Source organism: Bos taurus, chromosome 19 (assembly GCF_002263795.3).
Source record: "Bos taurus isolate L1 Dominette 01449 registration number 42190680 breed Hereford chromosome 19, ARS-UCD2.0, whole genome shotgun sequence".
In the NCBI taxonomy this organism is placed as follows: Eukaryota; Metazoa; Chordata; class Mammalia; order Artiodactyla; family Bovidae; genus Bos; species Bos taurus.
The window spans coordinates 32,633,890-32,654,349 of NC_037346.1; positions in this window are offsets into that span (position 1 = coordinate 32,633,890).

The window sequence follows — 20,460 nt, forward strand, 5'->3', positions numbered from 1 at the left end:
AGCCCCAGGTTAGCCTGTCAAGTGATGGAGGTAGGGTCTGAATCCAGCTATAGCTCGTCTCAAAGACGGGGCTCTAAATAAACCTCGGGATACTCTTGAGAACCTCTATGTAAAGTCTCTCCCAACTTATTACCCAACACTTGTTGATGTTCTCATGGGTCCTATCATTTGTATTCACAGAATCCATTATCTGGTCGATGGTTACCTAGTGCAAATTTGGGGCTTCTCTGGTGGCTCAGCTATAAAGAATCTACTTGTCAATGCGGGAAACATGTGTTTGGTTCCTGGGTCAGGAAGATCCCTTGGAGGAGGAAAATGGCAGCCTCATTCCAGTATTCTTGCCTGGGAAATCCCATGGACAGAAGAGTCTGGCAGGCTACAGTACACGGGGTCGCAAAAAGTCAGATACAGCTTAGTGACTAAACAATAGCAAGTGTGAATTTGAGGTTTTAATAACAAGGGGCTTTGTTTGGGAGGGAACCCTACTTGCACGGGGCTGCACGTGTGACTTCGTCCACTCGTGAATTGACTGTACCTGTTTATAAGTCATGCTACATTCTCAGCGTTTTGTGGGCAGGTTGGAGGGACAGCAGGCTAACACCCAGTGTCAATGTAACTTGGGAACCTTGAGTTTCTAGACGTTCTTCCAGTAGATTCAGGCTGGTGCTGGGCTTTTGACTGGAATCTCAGTGGTGTCCTTGTAAAACCCTATTGGGATCTTCCGTGGACACTTGGCGGGGCAAATCTTTGTGCAAACGCAGAAGATTAAGGTGTATCTTTGGGGAACTTCCCTGGTGGTCCAGGAGCTAAAACTCTGTGCTCTCAATGCAGTGGGCCTGGGTTCCGTCCCTGGTCAGGGAACTAGATTCCACATGCCTCAACTACTGGAGTGGGTAGCTGTTAGGAAGCATTTAACAGGAGGCTTCCTGTGTGCTGTTCTGGATCTGTCAGGAATTTTATGTTCCTTGCTAATTCCTGAATATTCAGGAATTAAGAGGAGAGGCAAGCCTCTCCCGGGGACTGAGGAATCCAGGCATTTCCTTCATTAGTTTTTCTATACGGTGATAAGTACCCTCTTCCTTTTTATGAACCATACGGTAAAAGTGATTATTTACAACTCTCTCTGTCTTTAATATGGATCACGTATGTTTTGTAAGTCTGGAATTTTAATCTTTGTCTTTGCTGAGAATAACTACAGTATAAAAGCACACACCATGTTGATTAAAACACCTTTGCTCCATCAGAGCTTTGGTCCCCGTGTCTTTCTTTCTCTTTCTTTCTCTCTCTCTTTCCCTCTCTTTCTTTCTCTCTCTCTTTCCCTCTCTCTCTTTTTCAGGCTGATCCCCTGGAGCACAGAGGGTCTCTGAGTTCACTTTCCTGGCCAGGTTTCTGAGACCCTCTCGAGAAGGCGCTCTGCACCTTCACCCCATCGAGAGGGCGCCTGAGGCCTTCGTGAACAGAGCAAGCCCCGTGCAGGGGCCTTATTGGCTTTCTGCATGAACCAAGGAATATCAGCCTCTTTCTCTCTCCTTTACTTTCTTATCGGTTGACTCTGGACCACCAGGTTCCGGTCCATTAAAGGACTTCAACAGTTAGCCAGCCATTCACTTCTCCAGGGAATATTCCCAACCCAGGGATTGAATCCAGATCTTCTGCTTTGCAGGCAGATTCTTTACCAGCTGAGCCACCAGGGAAGCCCAAGAACACTGTAGTGGGTAGCCTTTCCCTTCTCCAGCAGATCTTCTTGACTCAGGAATTGAAACAGGGTCTCCTGAATTGCAGGTGGATTCTTTACCAGCTGAGCTACCAGGGAAAGGCCAATTAAGACTGCTGCTGCTGCTGCTAAGTCGCTTCAGTCATGTCCGACTCTGTGCAACCCCATAGATGGCAGCCCACCAGGCTCCCCCATACCTGGGATTCTTCAGGCAAGAACATTGGAGTGGGTTGCCATTTCCTTCTCCAATGCATGAAAGTGAAAAGTGAAAGTGAAGTAGCTCAGTCGTGTCCAACTCTTAGCGACCCCATGGACTGCAGCCTACTAGGCTCCTCCGTCCATGGGATTTTCCAGGCAAGAATACTGGAGTGGGGTGCCATTGCCTTCTCCACAATTAAGACTGCTGCTGCTGCTAAGTCGCTTCAGTCGTGTCCGACTCTGTGCGACCCCATAGATGGCAGCCCACCAGGCTCCCCCATACCTGGGATTCTTCAGGCAAGAACATTGGAGTGGGTTGCCATTTCCTTCTCCAATGCATGAAGGTGAAAAGAGAAAGTGAAGTCGCTTAGGTGTGTCTGACTCTTAGCGACCCCATGGACTGCAGCCTACCAGGCTCCTCCACCCATGGGATTTTCCAGGCAAGAGTACTGGAGTGGGGTGCCATTGCCTTCTCCACAATTAAGACTAGGCACAGCCAAATAAACAGATTTTTTTAAGTGCATCCCTGGTGGCTCAGATGGGAAAGTGTCTGCCTGCAATGTGGGAGACCTGGGTTCAATCCCTGGGCCAGGAAGATCCCCTGGAGGAAGAAATGGCAACCCACTCCAGTATTCTTGCCTGGAGAATCCCAGGGACAGAGGAGCCTGGCAGGTTACAGTCCATGGGGCCGAAAGTGGTAGGACACGACTGAGTGACTCCACTTTTGCATCTTGAAACAGCCATCCCCGCTTTCAGCAGCTTTACTTTTTCTCACCATAACTGACAAGGATGGATCAACTCTGTCCTTAAATCTCTATAAAAAGAGACACCACAGATTTTGTATTTCAGGAACATATTTTCAGGTTGAATTTATAGAAACATGTCCTTCTCCACATACCACCTGGAAACTAACCAACCCCATCTCCAAGCTTTAGCTATTACAGTTCAGTTCAGTCACTCAGTTGTGTCCAACTCTTTGTGACCCCATGGACTTCAGCACACCAGGCTTCCCTGTCTATCACCAACTCTCAAAGCTTGCTCAGACTCATGTCCATCCAATCGGTGATGCCATCCAACCATATCACCCTCTGTTGTCCCCTTCTCCCCTGGACTTCAATCTTTCCCAGCATCAGGGTCTTTTCAAATCAGTCACTTCTTCGCATCAGGTGGCCAAAGGATTGGAGTTTCAGCTTCAACATCAGTCCTTCCAATGAATTTTCAGGACTGATTTCCTTTAGGATGGTCTGGTTTGATCTCCTTGCAGTCCAAGGGACTCTCAAGAGCCTTCTCTGACTCCATAGTTCAGAAGCATCAATTCTTCAGCACTCAGCTTTCTTTATAGTCCAACTCTCAAATCTATATATGGCTACTGGAAAAAACAGAGTTTGACTGGACAGACTTTTGTTGGCAAAGTAATGTCTCTGCTTTTTAATATACTGTCTAGGTTGGTCATAGTTCTTCTTCCAAGGAGCAAGCATCTTTTAATTTCATGGCTGCAGTGATTTTGGAGCCTAAGAAGATAAAGACTCTCACTGTTTCCATTGTTTCCCCATCTATTGGCCATGAAGTGATGGGACCGGATGCCTTGATCTTACTTTCCTGAATGTTGAATTTTAACCCAACTTTTTCACTCTCCTCTTTCACTTTCATCAACAGGCTCTTTAGTTCTTTGCTTTTTGCCATAATGGAGGTGTCATCTGCCCATCTAAGGTTATTGATATTTCTCCCATAAATCTTGATTCCAGCTTGTGCTTCATCCAGCCCAGCATTTCACATGATATATTCTGCATATAAGTTAAATAAGCAGGGTGACAATATACAGCCTTGAGGTACTCCTTTTCCTATTTGGAACCAGTCTGTTGTTCCATGTCTAGTTCTAACTATTGCTTCTTGACCTGCATACAGATTTCTGAGAAGGCAGGTCAGGAGCTCTGGTACTCCCATCTCTTAAAGAATTTTCTACAGTTTGTTGTGATCCACAGTCAAAGGCTTTGGCATAGTCAATAAAGCAGAAGTAGATATTTTTCTGGAACTCTCGTGCTTTTTCAATGATCAAATGGATGATGGCAATTTGATGTCTGGTTCCTCTGCTTTTTCTAAATCCAGCTTGAACATCTGAAAGTTCACAGTTTATGTTCTGTTGAAGCCTGGCTTGGAGAATTTTGAGCATTACTTTGCTACTGTGTGAAATGAGTGCAATTGTACAGTAGTTTGAACATCCTTTGGCATTGCCTTTCTTTGGGATTGGAATGAAAACTGACCTTCTCTGGTCCCATGGCCACTGCTGAGTTTTTCAAATTTGCTAGCATATTGAGTGCAGCACTTCCACAGCATCATCTTCCAGGATTTGAAATAGCTCAACTGGAATTCCATCACCTACACTAGCTTTGTTCGTAGTGATGCTTCCTAAGGCCCATTTGACTTCATATTCCAGGATTCTGGCTCTAGGTGAGTGATCACACCATCATGGCTACCTGGGTCATGAAGATCTATTTTGTACAGTTCTTCTGTGTATTCTTGCCACCTCTTCTGAATATCTTCTGCTTCTGTTAGGTCCATACCATTTCTGTCCTTTATTGTGCCCATCTTTGCATGAAATGTTCCCATGATATCACTAATTTTCTTGAAGAGATCTCTAGTCTTTCCCATTCTGTTGTTTTCATCTACCTCTTTGCACTGATCACTGAGGAAGGCTTTCTTATATCTTTGTGCTATTCTTTGGAACTCTGCATTCAAATGGGTATAGCTTTCCTTTTCTCCTTTGCCTTCTGCTTCTCTTCTTTTCTCAGCTATTTGCAAGGCCTCCTCAGACAACCATTTTGCCTATGTGCATTTCTTTTTCTTGGGGATGGTCTTGATCACTGCCTCCTGTACAATGTCATGAACCTCCATCCATAGTTCTTCAGGCACTCTGTCTGTCAAATCTAATCCCTTGAATCTATTTGTCACTCCCACTATATAATTGTAAGGGATTTGGTTTAGGTTATACTTCAATGATCTGGTGGTTTTCCCTACTTTTTTCTATTTCAGTCTGAATTTGGCAATAAGGAGTTCATGATCTGAGCCACAGTCAGCTCCTGGTCTTGTTTTTGCTGACTGTATAGAGCTTCTTCATCTTTGGCTGCAAAGAATATAATCAATCTGATTTCAGTATTGACCATCTAGTGATGTCCATGTGTAGAGTCTTCTCTTGTTTTGTTCTAAGAGGGTTGTTGCTATGACCAATGTGTTCTCTTGGCAAAAGTCTGTTAGCTTTTGACCTGCTTCATTTTGTACTCCAAGGCCAAATTTGCCTGTTACTCCAGGTATTTCTTAACTTCCTACTTTTGCATTCCAGTTCCCTATAATGAAAAGGAAATCTTTTTTGGGCGTTAGTTCCAAAAGGTCTTGTAGGTCTTCATAAGACTGTTCAACTTCAGCATCTTTGGCATTAGTGGCTGGGGCATAGACTTGGATTACTGTGATATTGAATGGTTTGCCTTGGAAACAAACAGAGATCATTCTGTTGTTTTTGAGATTGCACCCAAGTACTGCATTTCAGACTCTTGTTGACTATGAGGGCTACTCCATTTCTTCTAAGGGATTCTTGCCAGCTATTACAAGTCCCTGCAAATTCCCCACTGCTTCCCAGATGCCCCCATTCACTGTCTTGTTTATTTAAGGATCTCAAATTCCTTCCAAGTTTTATTATGTGCAATAATCAAGACAAATTGAGACGACTCCCTGGCTCACAAGGATGCCCCCACTCCCATAGTGAGTTGCTCTTCCTGCCACACTCACTCTTCTTGTAAAAGGTGGCAAACCCACAAGGTGGTACCCCCCACAGTGTCCCAGCACTGGTTCCCCTGCCCCAGTTCAAGGACTGAAAGGATGATTTAGGCCTGGCCAATCAGAGTTCTTAGGATGTTTTCTCCTAATTAAACTAGAAGGATTAAAGCCTTTTCCTTTCTCCAGACATGCAGGTGTTAAGATACACATCTGGATCTGCTGGGGGTGTTCCCCTCCAGGCACTTGTGTGGCATTGTAATGACTAGCCATGAGCAGAGGGAAGCAGGGAATGAAATTGAGAAGTTCGGATGCTATTCATGTCCTTCCTTAAGAGGGCTCACTCCCTCTCCACTTTGGTGGTTCATGTGAGTCACTAGATTTGTCTTCCATCTTTAAAATGCTTTTAATCCTAACTAGATCTAACCTTTCATGGAATAACAAAGAAATAAATTAAAGAAGTAGAAACATTTCTATATGATGAGACAGCATAACTGTGTAGGAACATTTTATGGTCAAGGGAGAGAACAGGGGAGCTAAAGGCAGACACACAGTATATACTCTGAATGTTCACGGTAGCTATCCTGAATCTTTGCCAAAAAATTTATGTTCCATAGACTCTATTTAACTCAAGAATAAAATATCTTAGAAATATTGGGTGGGCCAAAAGATTTGTTAGGGTTTTTCCATAAGATGTTATTAAAAGCCAAATGATGTGTTTGGCCAATCCAATATTTAAATCCAAATGCAGATTTTTTTTTTATAACTCAGGTGTTTGAAAGACTGAATGCAGTTATTAAGAACCACAGGCTGAATTCCAGCTAAAATATTTTTTAAAGGGTCAACCATATCTGATTTACAATTTCTTCCCACATTGTGAAATTATTTTCTCCAGCAGATACCAGCTTCTATTCCAAATGCAAACATTTGGATGAACTTGGGTTTCTCTTCTCTCCTTTCATGTTTCTTCTTGTTGTTCAAGTCCTTCTCTGTTTCACTGTCTGGGTTACCTGTACCTCACCTGCCCTGCCTTCGGTGCTAACTGTATCCCTGTCCCCAGAAAGGAGAGTATTACAGAAGGTGCTTAGATTCAAGATGCAAGAACTCCACTTTCTAGCTTAGGTTCAAGATGCAAGGACTCTACTTTCTAGCAGTTTCCATCCTGTACTTTCCTTGAAGCAGGATTCCAGGTTGTATTAATATTAGGAAATAGAAAGGAAGGTCTGTGAATTAACAGGGTCTCCCATGAACCTAAAAGATCCTTGGTCCCCTTAGGATGGAGGTGCAGCCATGTTCTTGATGGTTCCCTATAGGGAAGGAGTCCCTTTGGCAAATTCCAGTTGAGCAGCTGGAATCTTGCTTCCAGAGTCCCAATGCCAACTCCATGATTCTCCAGCGATCACCTTCCTCAAATGGGTTCCTCTCCCACCCACTAGGCCACACTTGACAATGTTACTGGAACCCATTTACCAACTGCCCTCTCCAACTATGCTGTAAGACCCCACATGCCAAGTGTCTTTCCTTATGACCACGTCCTCTCCATTCTGCCAATCTCCGGCAATCCCTCTGGGTACACACTGCAGGCTCCCCATAGCAGCTAACATTCCCCTGACTTTATGTTATTTGTCCTCTTGATCCCATTCTCTGAGTTTTTCAAAATTGTGTCTCAATGCACCATCTTCCAATCCCAAAGTAGATATTTTTAATCTATACCCAGCTTCTTGTCTCCACTTATATTGCGTATTATAAACATTCTTTTATTAGTATGATTTCCTGAGTACATAATTCTCATATACTTTGGCATGTGAATCTTTAAGGGTTTTTTCCTCTAATTATTCTAAACTTTACACAGATCTTTCCAATAGCCTGTAACACATTTAATATCTATCAACCCCTAGATCATCACTCCCTACCATCTTCTTATAACATCTACCCATACTTGTGATTTTTATGTCATCTGTCTGTATAAAACTTTCTTCTTCCCCCCTTTCAAATGTGGTTTTTCAGCATTCTGCCATTTTCACCACATCACTCATTTCATAATTCCACCTCCTTGGCAAAGGAGGACTCCTATTCTTCAGTGTTTCCTTTTAGGTTAATATTTATCATTGACTCAAAGGACATGAATTTGTGCAAACTCCAGTGGTAGTGGAGAACAGAGGAGCCTGATGTGCTGCACTCCATGGGGTCTCAAAGAGTCAGATATGACTTAGTGACTGAACTGAGCTAAATTTTCTGGGAATTGAAAATTTTACTGAGAATCTTACCCTTTTCTTTCAAGTCAAGCCACAATTTAATACAATGCAAAATATGTACTCATTTAGCACTTTCTCTTATTCCAGTGGCAGGCATGTGAATCACCTTTGCACACTATCTAATTCTTGTTATTTCATGAAATATTAGACACAGTCTTCATCCAGGAGACCACCTAACTGACATCCAGAGAGGGAGCAGAATTTCTTGATTCAGTCTGTCTGATACTTTTAAAAATCCTCCACATATGCATTATTCTTGCTTTTATTTTACTTTTCCATTTATTTTTCACACATATGAAAAGTAGAATCTTTATGCATATCAGATACTGGCAGCTCTGAATTTCCTGTTTTGCACATCCTCCCCATCAGCTTCTGGAGACTCTGTTAGGCACCTCTTCACCCCACTCCCCTTGTCAGCCTCATCCTTCAGTGTGTTAAGTCACTTCAGTGTTATCTAACTCTTTGTGATCCCATGGACTGTAGCACCAGGTTCCTATGTCCATGGGATTCTCCAGGCAAGAGTACTGGAGTGGGTTGCCATCCCCACCTCTGAAATATCCCTAAGGAGTTTAAGTTCACTTTCTGATAAGGGCCTCTGTTCTGAAACTCCTAGTGCAGCTCTTTTAATTCTAAATACATCTGTGTATCGTATGACTACAAATAAAAGGTCATTTTCCTTTTCCTTCAAGAAGACAGAAAACACATGTATACCTGTGGCGGATTCATTTTGATATTTGGCAAAATTAATACAATTATGTAAAGTTTAAAAATAAAATTAAATTAAAAAAAAAGAAAAGAAAAAACAATTTGAAAAGATAAACAGCAATAGAGAAATAATCAAAGACTGGGAAGAGATCACTGATTTAAAAATTCAAACGGACCATATTACATATGAAAAATATTCTCTCTCAAATTCAAAAGTAAAAATTAAGATTACAAGATACCCCTTCCATCTATCAGATTGGCAAGATTAAATACATTCTCAATCTTGGAATTGAGGAAACTTTCTAAGAAATTGCATTTTCATTGCTAGAAAAACCACTCTCTCTAGAAGGCAGCTCAACAAAGTGTATCAAAATTCTGAAATTATGAGTCAAATCCATGAAAATTTTTCTAAAAATTTAATTTCTTTGTTAAAGAAAATAAATAGCAACATGAGTAAACTTTTATCCATTTGTATAACAACATTATTTAGAACAGTATAAAAAGGAAAACAGAAAAAATGTCCATCAACTCAGGATTGGCTGTATCAGTTCTAACACAACCATATATGGAAACCATAATGCTATTAGAAATCCCATCTTAAGTATGTGCTAAGTGAAATAAATCAAGTATGAAAATAATATCAGTTCAGTTCAGTTGTTCAGTTGTGTCCAACTCTTTGCAACCCCATAGACTGCAGCACACCAGGCTTTCCTGTCTATCACCAACTCCTGGAGCCTACTCAAACTCATGTCCATAGAGTTGGTGATGCCATCCAACCATCTCATCCTCTGTCATCCCCTTCTCCCACCTTCAATCTTTCCCAGCATCAGGGTCTTTTCAAATCAGTCACTTATTTGTATCAGGTGGCCAAAGGATTGGAGTTTCAACTTCAGCATCATTCCTTCCAAAGAAATCCCAGGGCTTATCTCCTTCAGAATGGACTGGTTGGATCTCCTTGCAGTCCAAGGGACTCTCAAGAGTCTTCTCCAACACCACAGTTCAAAAGCATCAATTCTTTGGCGCTCAGCCTTCTTCACAGTCCAACTCTCACATCCATGCATGACTACTGGAAAAACCATAGTTTTGACTAGATAGACCTTTGTTGGCAAAGTAATGTCTCTGCTTTTTACTATGCTGTCTAGATTGGTCATAGCTTTTCTTCCAAGGAGCAAGCATCTTTTAATTTCATGGCTGCAGTCACCATCTGCAGTGATTTTGGAGCCCATTTGTATGATGTACTCTGCATGTAAGTTAAATAAGCAAGGTTACAGTATACAGCCTTGACGTACTCCTTTCCCAATTTGGAACCAGTCTGTTGTTCCATGTCAGGTTCTAACTGTTGCTTCTTGATCTGCATACAGATTTCTCAGGAGGCAGGTAAGGTGGTCTGGTATTCCCATTTCCTGAAGAATTTTCTACAGTTTGTTGTGATCCATAGTCAGAGGCTTTGGCATAGTCAATAAAGCAGAAGTAGATGTTTTTCTGGAACTCTTTTGCTTTTTCAATGAAAATAATATGCATAGTTTAATTATCAGAGAAGGCAATGGCACCCTACTCCAGTACTCTTGCCTAGAAAATCCCATGGATGGAGGAACCTGGTAGGCTGCAGTCCATGGGGTCACGAAGAGTCGGACACGCCTGAGCAACTTCACTTTCACTTTTCATTTTCATGCATTGGAGAAGGAAATGGCAACCCACTCCAGTGTTCTTGCCTGGAGAATCCCAGGGACGGGGGAGCCTGGTGAGCTGCCGTCTATGGGGTCGCACAGAGTCGGACACGACTGAAGCGACTTAGCAGCAGTAGCAGCAGTTTAATTATAATTATTTTTGATCATTTGTAGAGAATGTACCTATGCCTAAGACAGAATACCATAAGATGGCAAAATAAAAAATATTTCTGGGTGGTCATATTTGAAGAGAATTTATTTTCTCTTTTGTGCTTTTCTATGTTTTCCAAATTATTTATAATAAATAAAACTAACACCTTTTTGTACTTTATTTTTGTTTTTTTTATTTTTTTTATTTTTTTATTGAAGTATAGTTGGTTGACAATGCTGTTAGTTTGGGTATACAGCAAACTGATTCAATGATACATATATGTATGTATTATTTTCTATTTTTTTTCTCTTGTAGGTTATTACAAAATATTGAGTATAGTTCCCTACACTAAACAGTAGGACCTTGTTGTTTATCTATTTTACATATAGTAGCATGTGTCTATTAATCCCAAACTCCTAAATTATCCCTCCCAAATCTAACTTTTTTAAGGTCAATATTTCATTGAAAACATCCTATCATTCAACATCAATATCCATCTGTTTCCTCTTTTCCCCAATTTACCTTATTTTAATCAAACAGCAATAACTATGAGGGAAAAAATACCATCTTTTTTTGATTTTGCTATTAATATTCCACAAGTATTGCTTTTTGTCCAATCGATAACTGAAACAGACTCAGCACCATGCCAATTCCTAGAACCAACAAAGACGATAGCAAAGGGTCATGATATGTTTACTGGGTTCCAGGAACCATTCTAAGAGGGGATGTGTGTGTATGTGTAATTCTTACACAACAGCTCTATGAACTAGATTTCAATATCATCCCCTTTCTGTGGACAAAGGAACTGAGAAGTTAGGTAGCTGGCCCAAAGTCACCCAGCTAATGCTTGTGCAAGCGCCGTCAGTCTGCCGCAGACACTACACCCCAACCAATGTGTGATATCATCTCTATAACAAAGGGTATCGGTGGCTCTTGTTTTCCACGTTCTCCACTGCAGTACGTCAACGGAGGCATGTGTTAAGTAAAAGTTAGGGGGGCTAGCCAGTGCCCTGAACCGCCATTTATAATATTATTTCTATGGAAAATTCCTTGTGCATTCCAAACAACTGACCTACAAATGAAATTTCTGAATCGTCTATTTGCAAGTTGGGGGAAATTATATAGTATATCTCACAAGGAAATTATTGCCAAGGGAAAGACACATGTTTCCATCCAAAATAAATGTCTGGAAATTATTTGGCCTTTGAATAAACTCAGGCCATCCATCTCTAGCCAGGAATTTACTCTGAGGATTCTTCATCAAGTGCTTACAGCGCAAATAAAGACTCTTCAGAAGGCTGACTGCGACTGGCAGACGTGGATCTGGGAGGCTTAGAGTTTTCATGTGGGCACACACGTGCTCCTGGGGAGAGAGTCCTCCTCGGCTGCCTGGCTTCTTGAAAAGACGAAGCAGCACAAGTGCTGAAGCATTTTCTTTCTGGTCCTTTCAGTAGTCGATGGACATCGCACTCTGTCCTTCCACAAAGATAAGATACTAGGATGGGGAAAAGGCTGAAAATCAGGAGAACTTTATTTTTTTAATGTTTTAATCTTTTTTTTTTGCCATTATCAGACTTTTACTTTTTATTTATCTGAGTATAGTTGCTTTACCATATTGTGTTAGTTTCTGCTGTACAGCAAATTGAATCAGCTATTGTTGTTCAGTCACTAAGTCGTGTCTGACTCTTTGCAACCCCATGGACTGCAGCATGCCAGGCTTCCCTGTCCTTCACTATCTCCCAGAATTTTCCCAGATGTTGACCCCTATAGCCTCTTGATTTCCTTAAACTTATCCATCCGCAGTATCAATCTATTTACAATGACAGTTCAGGAATAGGAACAGTAGAGAACTGGAACCATCTCTCATGGGCTTCAAAGAGTCAACTGTGTGGTCCTCTTCCCAACTCTGGCTTCAATGACATCATATCAGTAGTGTGAAACCAGCCAAGGCGAGAGTACACCATAGAAATCGAATGCTACAATAAGGGATTTCCCCCCTTTTTTCTTTCCTCTTTCTCTCTTTTCTGAGAGAGACAGAGAGCACACAGAAGTTGTCACACACTCATCACACATTGTTGGATGGGCATGACTTGATTTGGGTCCATGAGACCCGAGGAGATAGTTAATCAGGCTTTTAGGAAACCATTGATGACCCTATTCCTCTGGGGAAATTATAAAGAAATGAGATCTCAGACAACTGAAGCTAATTTGGCCACCATAAGAAGACCCGTCAGAGGATGAAGTTGACATACATGAAAGAATCAAAGCGATCTGCAGTCAGAGTTCTGATGGTGTGGTCTTCTGAACCAACCCTCCTGTGACCTATATATATTTTTTACTCTTGACTTAAATGAGACAGTAGAGTTTCTGTCTTAAACTAGTTTGAACTGGGATTTTTTATCATCATCGATGGAAAGATCTTGAATTGATACACAGAGTTATGACTTATGAACAAGGCCACCCACATGGCACAATCCCAAGAGGATCCCTCACGTTGACATCATTGTGAAGAGCAGTCCTTAGAGTTGGGCAGGACATCACCTCTGCAGCCACGTGTGGTATATGAGGCAGTTGTGCCTAAGAAACAGGTTTACCCATTCCCTATAACTCAGCAAGAGCCAAAACCCCTTACTCGATCCCCCTTGGTTCCGTTTATTTCCTTGCGCCATTTTGATTAATCTCTTCTTACTCTCCTGCCACAAGTGAGACACCCACTGCCCTATTTTTATTTCCTTGCTTCATCCAACAGCCAACCTTTACTGCCTTCTATCCTCATTTCAAGTTTTCTGTGGCCTCCGGGAATTCCTGAAAAGAATGAATAGACTCTTTAATGCTGGCCAGCTCCATTGATTAATCAAAGTTTTCCCACCAGTCTTGCAAACATTTATCCTGTTATTTTGATTTCCATTTCCCCCATGTTGGCCAGAAGGACCTATTCATCATCCTCCAAATATGTCCAACAAATCTGTGTTTCAGCACCTCTGTGTGCGTTGTTCTTCTTGCCCTGAATTCCAAGGTCCCTTTATCTTTCCCTATTGAAATCTTATGTTTCCAGCAACTCCCAATTCAAATCCCTCCCCTTATGAGTAAGTCCAATATTATTACAAGAAACAGGCCTCTTTAGCCAAAAGAACTAGTCAGTTGGATAAAAAAAAAATACACACACACAGTGTTCACTCACAGAATGTAGGGCCCTAAATATAGCCATGTCCCACATGACACCAGAGTCAGAGGAGTCAGAAAAATTAGGGGTGGAAATTACCCTCTCTATCTCTGGGGCCCCAGGTCTCCACTTCTCTGGTCTTCTCTTCTTTTACGCTTTGTTGTTCTCACTCCTTCACACCAGTTCCAGAATTTAGTGGAAACAGTACATTCTCCATATGTCCCCATTCCCCCAATTCCTTGGAGAGAGAAGACAGGAGTTCCAGCTGAACCCAGGAGTGGACTCCCTTCAGTCTGATGCCCACCCCTTGACCAGTCAACTGTGTAGACAGGAAGAAAGAGCATGATTGTTAATACATGGAAACTTGGACTCTTCCTTCTAGAGATGTGGAAGAATCTGAGTCTTGGAGGAGGAGGCGTCCAGACATGGAAGAAATGACTGACATCCCACAAATCATCACACATGGAGTGATCTGAACTCCCATCACCCCCACTTCTTATTACCTGTGTCTTTTGTTGTTGTTTAGTCACTCAGTCGTGTCTCTTTGCGACCCCATGCACTGCAGCACAGCAGGCTTCCCTGTCCTTTATTTACTACCTCCCAGAGTTTGCTCAGATTCACATCCATAGAGTCAGTGATGCCATCCCACCATCTCATCCTCTGCCATCCCCTTCTCCTTTTCCCTTCAATCTTTCCCAGCATCAGGGTCTTTTCCAGTGAGTCACTTCTTCACATCAGGTGGCCAAAGTATTGGCGCTTCAGCATCAGTCCTTCCAATGAATGTTCAGGACTGATTTCCTTTAGGATTGACTGGTTTGATCTCCTTGCTGCCCAACGGACTCTCAAGAGTCTTCTCCAACACCACTGTTCAAAAGCATCTATTCTTCAGTGCTCAGCCTTCTTTATGGTCCAACTCTCACATCCGTGCATGACTACTAGAAAAATCATAGCTTTGACTGTATTAACATTTGTTGGCAAAGTGCTCTCTCTGCTTTTTAATATACTACACTGCAGTAACTTTATTCACGTCTCACTTCCTCCACTAGGGTACATGCCGTAGTTTATTTCATGTGCGTTTATGTGAGAACAACCATCCTAGTTGGGTTCTCCAGAGAGCAGAGTCTATAGTTTATGGTCAGGATGTTTATTCAAGAATGACCTTGGTATCCAGACCCATGATGGCAGAGGAAGGAAGCAGGACTGGGAAGAGGGCAACAGTGAATTTCAACACAGGCCGGATGGCAGCTTGGTCTATTCTTTAGCCTGCTGTGGAGCTAGGAGATAACTTGAGCTTTGTCCTAGTTACTAGGGCTTTCCTAGTAGCTCAGCTAGTAAAGAATCTGCCTGCAATGCAAGAGACCCCGGTTCAATTCCTGAGTCAAGAAGATCTGCTGGAGAAGGGATAGGCTACCCACTCCAGGATTCTTGGATTTCCCTGGTGTCTCAGCTGGTAAATAATCCGTCTGCAATGAGGCAGACCTGGGTTTGATCCCTGGGTTGGGAAGTTCTCCTGGAGAAGGGAACAGCTACCCACTCCAGTAATCTGGCCTAGAGAATTCCATGGACTTGTATAGTCCATGAGGTCACAAAGAGTCTGACACAGCTGACAGACTTTCACTAGTTACACTGAGAGAACCAGGTCTCTGGACCCTAAATTTGTCTGCCATTCGCTCTGAGGCTCCGCAGGAAAGGGCATGTATTTGTGAAGGGGAAGCTGTCTGCAGCTGAGGCACCCTGGAGGGACCAACAGCTGGGGCTGTGTGCTGACAACATGCCCAGCAGCTGCAGCAACAAGTCCTTCATTAAAGTGGGATCTGGATAGCAGGATTCGATGATCAAATGCAGTCACCACTGTGCATCACAGGAGACGTGAGTGTGCATATCTGTTATCAGCTTCAAAGCAGAGAGGGAGCCAGGAGGGAGATGGGAAGAAGGGAGAGAGAGCAAGAGAATAATTGTTGAATGGAAGAATAGATGGATGGATAGATACAAACAAGTCATTTTTACACAGATCCTATGGGAAAAATAGAGAGGGGTAAAAATACCTATGTGTGAAGTTAGCCATGTGGGCTAATTCCAATGGCTTTAACCAGGTCAATAAGCATCTCTATTGCTTCTCTGCTCTTCCATCTGATTAAAGCAAATACACTCCCTGATGTCTGTCCCTAACGTTTGCATGACCCAGGGAAGGACACAATTGGGGGTCTCCACCCCACAGAAGTGAGTTGCACCTCAACCCACACAATCCAGTCCTGCCCACACTCCCTTCCCCAACTCTCCTGTGAGCAGCAGCCCCTTGGACAGCCATGAATCTAGAGGCATGTCCATGGGGTGGGCCACCCTTGGGTGAACAGACCCACAACAGAGACCCTCAGGCTCTAAGGGGGTCCTAGAATGCTAGATTCCTGGAATTCTGAGAAAAGCTTAATTTAAATGGTGGCTTATTTAATGAGAACCTATTCTGTAGCATAGAGAACTTTACTTAATGTTCTGTGGTGACCTAAATGGGAAGGAAATCCAATAAAGAAGGGATATATATACATACACACACACACACACACACATAGCTGATTCACTTTGTTGTAGTGGAAAAACTAACACAACATAGTAAAGCAACTATACTCCAGTAAAATTAAAAAAAAAAAAAACAAAAAACAGTTGCTCATGAAGGGGAATTTCTACCTAATAATCTGTGGATGCCCTGCAGGTCATTTTAGCCTTCTTGTGTGCAAACTGAAACTCCCCAGTCTGCTCTCAATAACTCCTCCCACACCATAGCCCCTCTCAGGGGTGACTCAGTTGCCTGAGCCCCCAGCCCAGAAGCACCCCAGCCTCTGCCCTGCCCCTCGCTTCATTTGCCACAGTCAACAAACAACATGACCTGCAGATTCTGCCTCCTTACCGCCTGTGTAGTTCGGGCTACCTCTCCCTGCGGTCACCTCCTTTGTTCCAGCCACGGCGATCTCCACCCTGAGAGATTCCAGCAACCACGTCTGCACTGGCTCTGCCTCCAGTCTCACCCACATCCAATCATTTGCTGCTCTGTGGCCAAAGAGATCATTTTGACAAGAAAATTCAATAATGTTACTTTCCCACCTAAAAGGCTTTGTTATTCCCCTCTGCCCTCGAGATGAAGTCCCAGCTCCCCAAAAGAGCATGAAAGACCTTTCATTTCTGTCTCCTTCTTACTACTGCAGCTTTTAAAAAATATGTCACTCACATATTTATGTATATAGTATATTCCATATACGAATATAGAATAGTGGCCCAGTGGTAAAGAACTGGCCTGTCAATTCAGGAGACACAGGAAGTGTGAGTTCAATCCCTGGGTCAGAAAGATCCCCTGGAGAAGGAAATGGCAATCCACTCCAGTATTCTTGCCTGAGAAATTCCATAGACAGAGAATGCTGGCAGGCTAACAGTCCATGGGGTTGAAAAAGAGATGGATACAACTTGGTGATGGAGCATACACATACACATACATGTAATGGGTAGCCCACATAGACACATACATACACACATGTATGTGCGTATACAGAATATTCCCACATACAGTTAAGTACAAAGAAAATACAAAACAGATACGTGTGCAATGACTTACATGTAACATTATCGTTTTGTTCTATTTATTTCTGTAATTTTAGATACTTTTAAAGTTTTGACAGATATACTTGAAAACTTACCCTCTACCCCAGCCCCAAATCCCACCCTTTACCAAACCCAAACTTTGTCTGGTAGAATTCACCTTTACTTGCCCCCCGGCACCGCCAGCAAAGTCCATTAGCCCAGCATGTTCCAGTGAATGCTCTTGTCCTTTGCACACATTTGCAAACACTCTCTTCTGTCTCTCTGTCCTGTATCAGCTGTTTCTCAACGCTCAATTCTGTAATTCACTTCCACTGGTTTGCCTCTCTCTCTCTCTCTCACATACACACACACAGTCTTTATTACTATAAATTTAAAACCATTCAGAAAAAGATACTTGCCACTTACCAGTCCCATGTGCCTGAGCCACATAGCTCTAATGGGAAAAAAAAAAAAATTCCAGCGAAAAAGAGAATGAGAAATAACAACACTTCAGGGATAGGTGCTGAGCTCCTCACACATAGTTCTGGTGAATCTTCAGCTACATGTCTCAGTAACATTTCAGATATTAAGACAGCATCATCTTTGGAAGTGATTCTGTGAAAATTATCTGTGTCTCCAAATCAGCTTTGTTTTATATGGGTTAGAAGAGAAAAAAGTATATTAAACCTAAGGTCAGCCCTCGTTAAGAGAGAATAAACAGAACGCACTAATGGTTAGGTACAAGTGCTCCAAATATTCTTAACTTTCATAGCCAGGCCCTTTTTTAAAAAAACACTTTCTCAAATTTTCTAGGGAAGCATTTTTGACATTCCCTCCTGTTAAGACTGCAAGGAGATCAATCAGTCAACCTAAAGGAAATCAATACTGAATACTCATTGGAAGGACTGATGCTGAAGCTGAAGCTCCAATACTTGGGCCACCTGATGTGAAGGGTCAACTTATTAGAAAAGATCCTGATGCTGGAAAAGATTGAAGGTGGGAGGAGAAGGGGGCAACAGAGGATGAGATGATTGGATGGCATCACCGACGCAATGGACATGAGTCTGAGCAAGCTCCCAGAGTTGGTGATGGACAGGGAAGCCTGTTGTGCTGCAGTCCATGGAGTCAAAAAGAGTCAGACACAACGTAGCGACTGAACAACAACCTATTGAGACAGTTTTCTTTTGGTTGTTCTTAGGCAGAAACTTCAAGAAACTGTCTTTATTAAGCTCCCGCTGTCGGTGGCTTGGCTTCCCGGGATGTTATACCCCTAAGCAGCTGCATCCCAAAAGCCATCAGTTACCCTTTGGTCTGCCCTGTGTTCCCATATCCTGTACAGTAAAGACTCAAATTCTCCCCTGGGGGTGAGTTTTCTTTCATTTTTTATTTTTTTCAGTCTCTTCATCCATCTGTATTCCTTTTGGCTATCAAGTCAAGGTGAGACTGACACATGCTGATAGTTGTTTCAGCTGCTGCTGGGCACCGGTTACCCTAGCAATGGAGAGAAAACAACCATAGGAATTCCAAGGGGCCATAGGGACACCCCTTCAGCTCTAAGCTCCTAAAAATTAGTGGAGTAACTGGATCGCAAGCCCTGCCCACATCTGTCTGGCTGAATTTGTGGCTGAATTTACAAAACACAGAGGAAGAGCTGATTGCTACCACCAGTTCCGAGGAGGAAACCTCCCTGCTTTTTCTTTTTTTTTTAAACTTTTTATATTATATTGAGGTATAGCTGATGAACAATGTTGTGATAGTTTCAGGTGAACAGCGAAGGGACTCAGCCATACATATACATGTATCTGTTCTTCCCCAAACTCCCCTCCCATCCAGGCTGCCACATAACACTGAGCAGAGTTCCCTGTGCTTTACAGTAGGTCCTTGTTGGTTATCCATTCTAAACATAGCAATGCACTTTGTTTATAGCTTGTGATATTACAGGCAAGAGGACCCCTATCCCCAAGTATTTTGTGTCCTGACCTGTGACAGTAACCCTGATCCATCTCCCTTTATGCAGAGGTGTCTGAAACTTAGCAAGCTAAGGGGCTGCCAAGGTCTTGAGGGGCAGGAACCAACCATTGTCTTTGGCCATCGGCACAGTCTTTGCAGTAGCAAAATTATTATTCCTATTAATGCAGTGGGGGAGGGACTTTCATCTTTTAATGAGAAAATGGAGGATTGTTTTCATTTTTCATTGCAGGGGCTAATTAAGGCCTGGGGCTCTGTGGCCGGGGACCCTTGTGGGTTTGCATTCCCATCACCTCTGCAGAGCCTCCCCCCAGCTGTGGGTAAGCCCCCTGCCCCAACTTCCTGCTGTAATTAGTAAGGGCTTCTATTCCGATTAAGTACTTTATTACAGAAGCTAATTATGAAGCCCAGAGCGGGTTAGCTGTGCCTTAGGAGAGATTTCCTTGTGCTTTGTGAAGGGAATTCTAATGGCAGCAAGGGTGTTGTTTCGACCTTTGAAGGACAAAGGTAGGAATTGGCACATCACACGGATGGTCAAATGTTCATCTATCCATGGAAAATGGACATACGTTAAAGCCACACCAGGAAAGCCAAGCAAACAAAGCTCCTTTTCAACTGAGATTTCAGCTGGAGGTTAGAGAGGAAACAAACGCTGTCGGCCACCAGCACCCACAGACTATTACAACAAAAGACCCACCTTGGACCCCCGAGCAAAGCCGCAGGGTGAGGAATCTGTGTTTTGTCTAATGCACGAACCCAAGCTGAAATCGTGGAGTGAAAGAGTTTCAGTCGTAACTACATATTGTATCCTGTAATTGTCTGTGCATTCATGTTTTCTCAGTATCACCGTGGTATCTGGAGAAAAGACAAGTAGCGAAGAAGAAGGAAACCAGGAAAGGTTGGGAATTTGTAGTAGTCTTTTGTTGTTTTTTACATCATTCATCTTAAAGCCCTTTGGATAAAGAGAGTTAAGAAAAAGCATGTTTTTTATTAGACATGTGTTTATAATTCTATATGGCTTCCTCACATTTCTAGGGAGATACAGATATCTATATTTGTTGTTGTTTAGTTGTTAAGTTGTGTCCGACTCTTTTGCGACCCCATGGACTGTAGCCCACCAGGCTCCTCTGTCCATGGGATTTCCCAGGCAAGAATACTGGAGTGGGTTGCCATTTCCTTCTCCAGGGGATCCTCCTGACCCAGGGATGGAACCCTCATCTCCTGCATGCAGGTGGATTCTTCACCACTGAACCACCAGGGTCTGGAAGCACATTTTGTTCATTCAAGATCCCCACTTCCCATCAAAA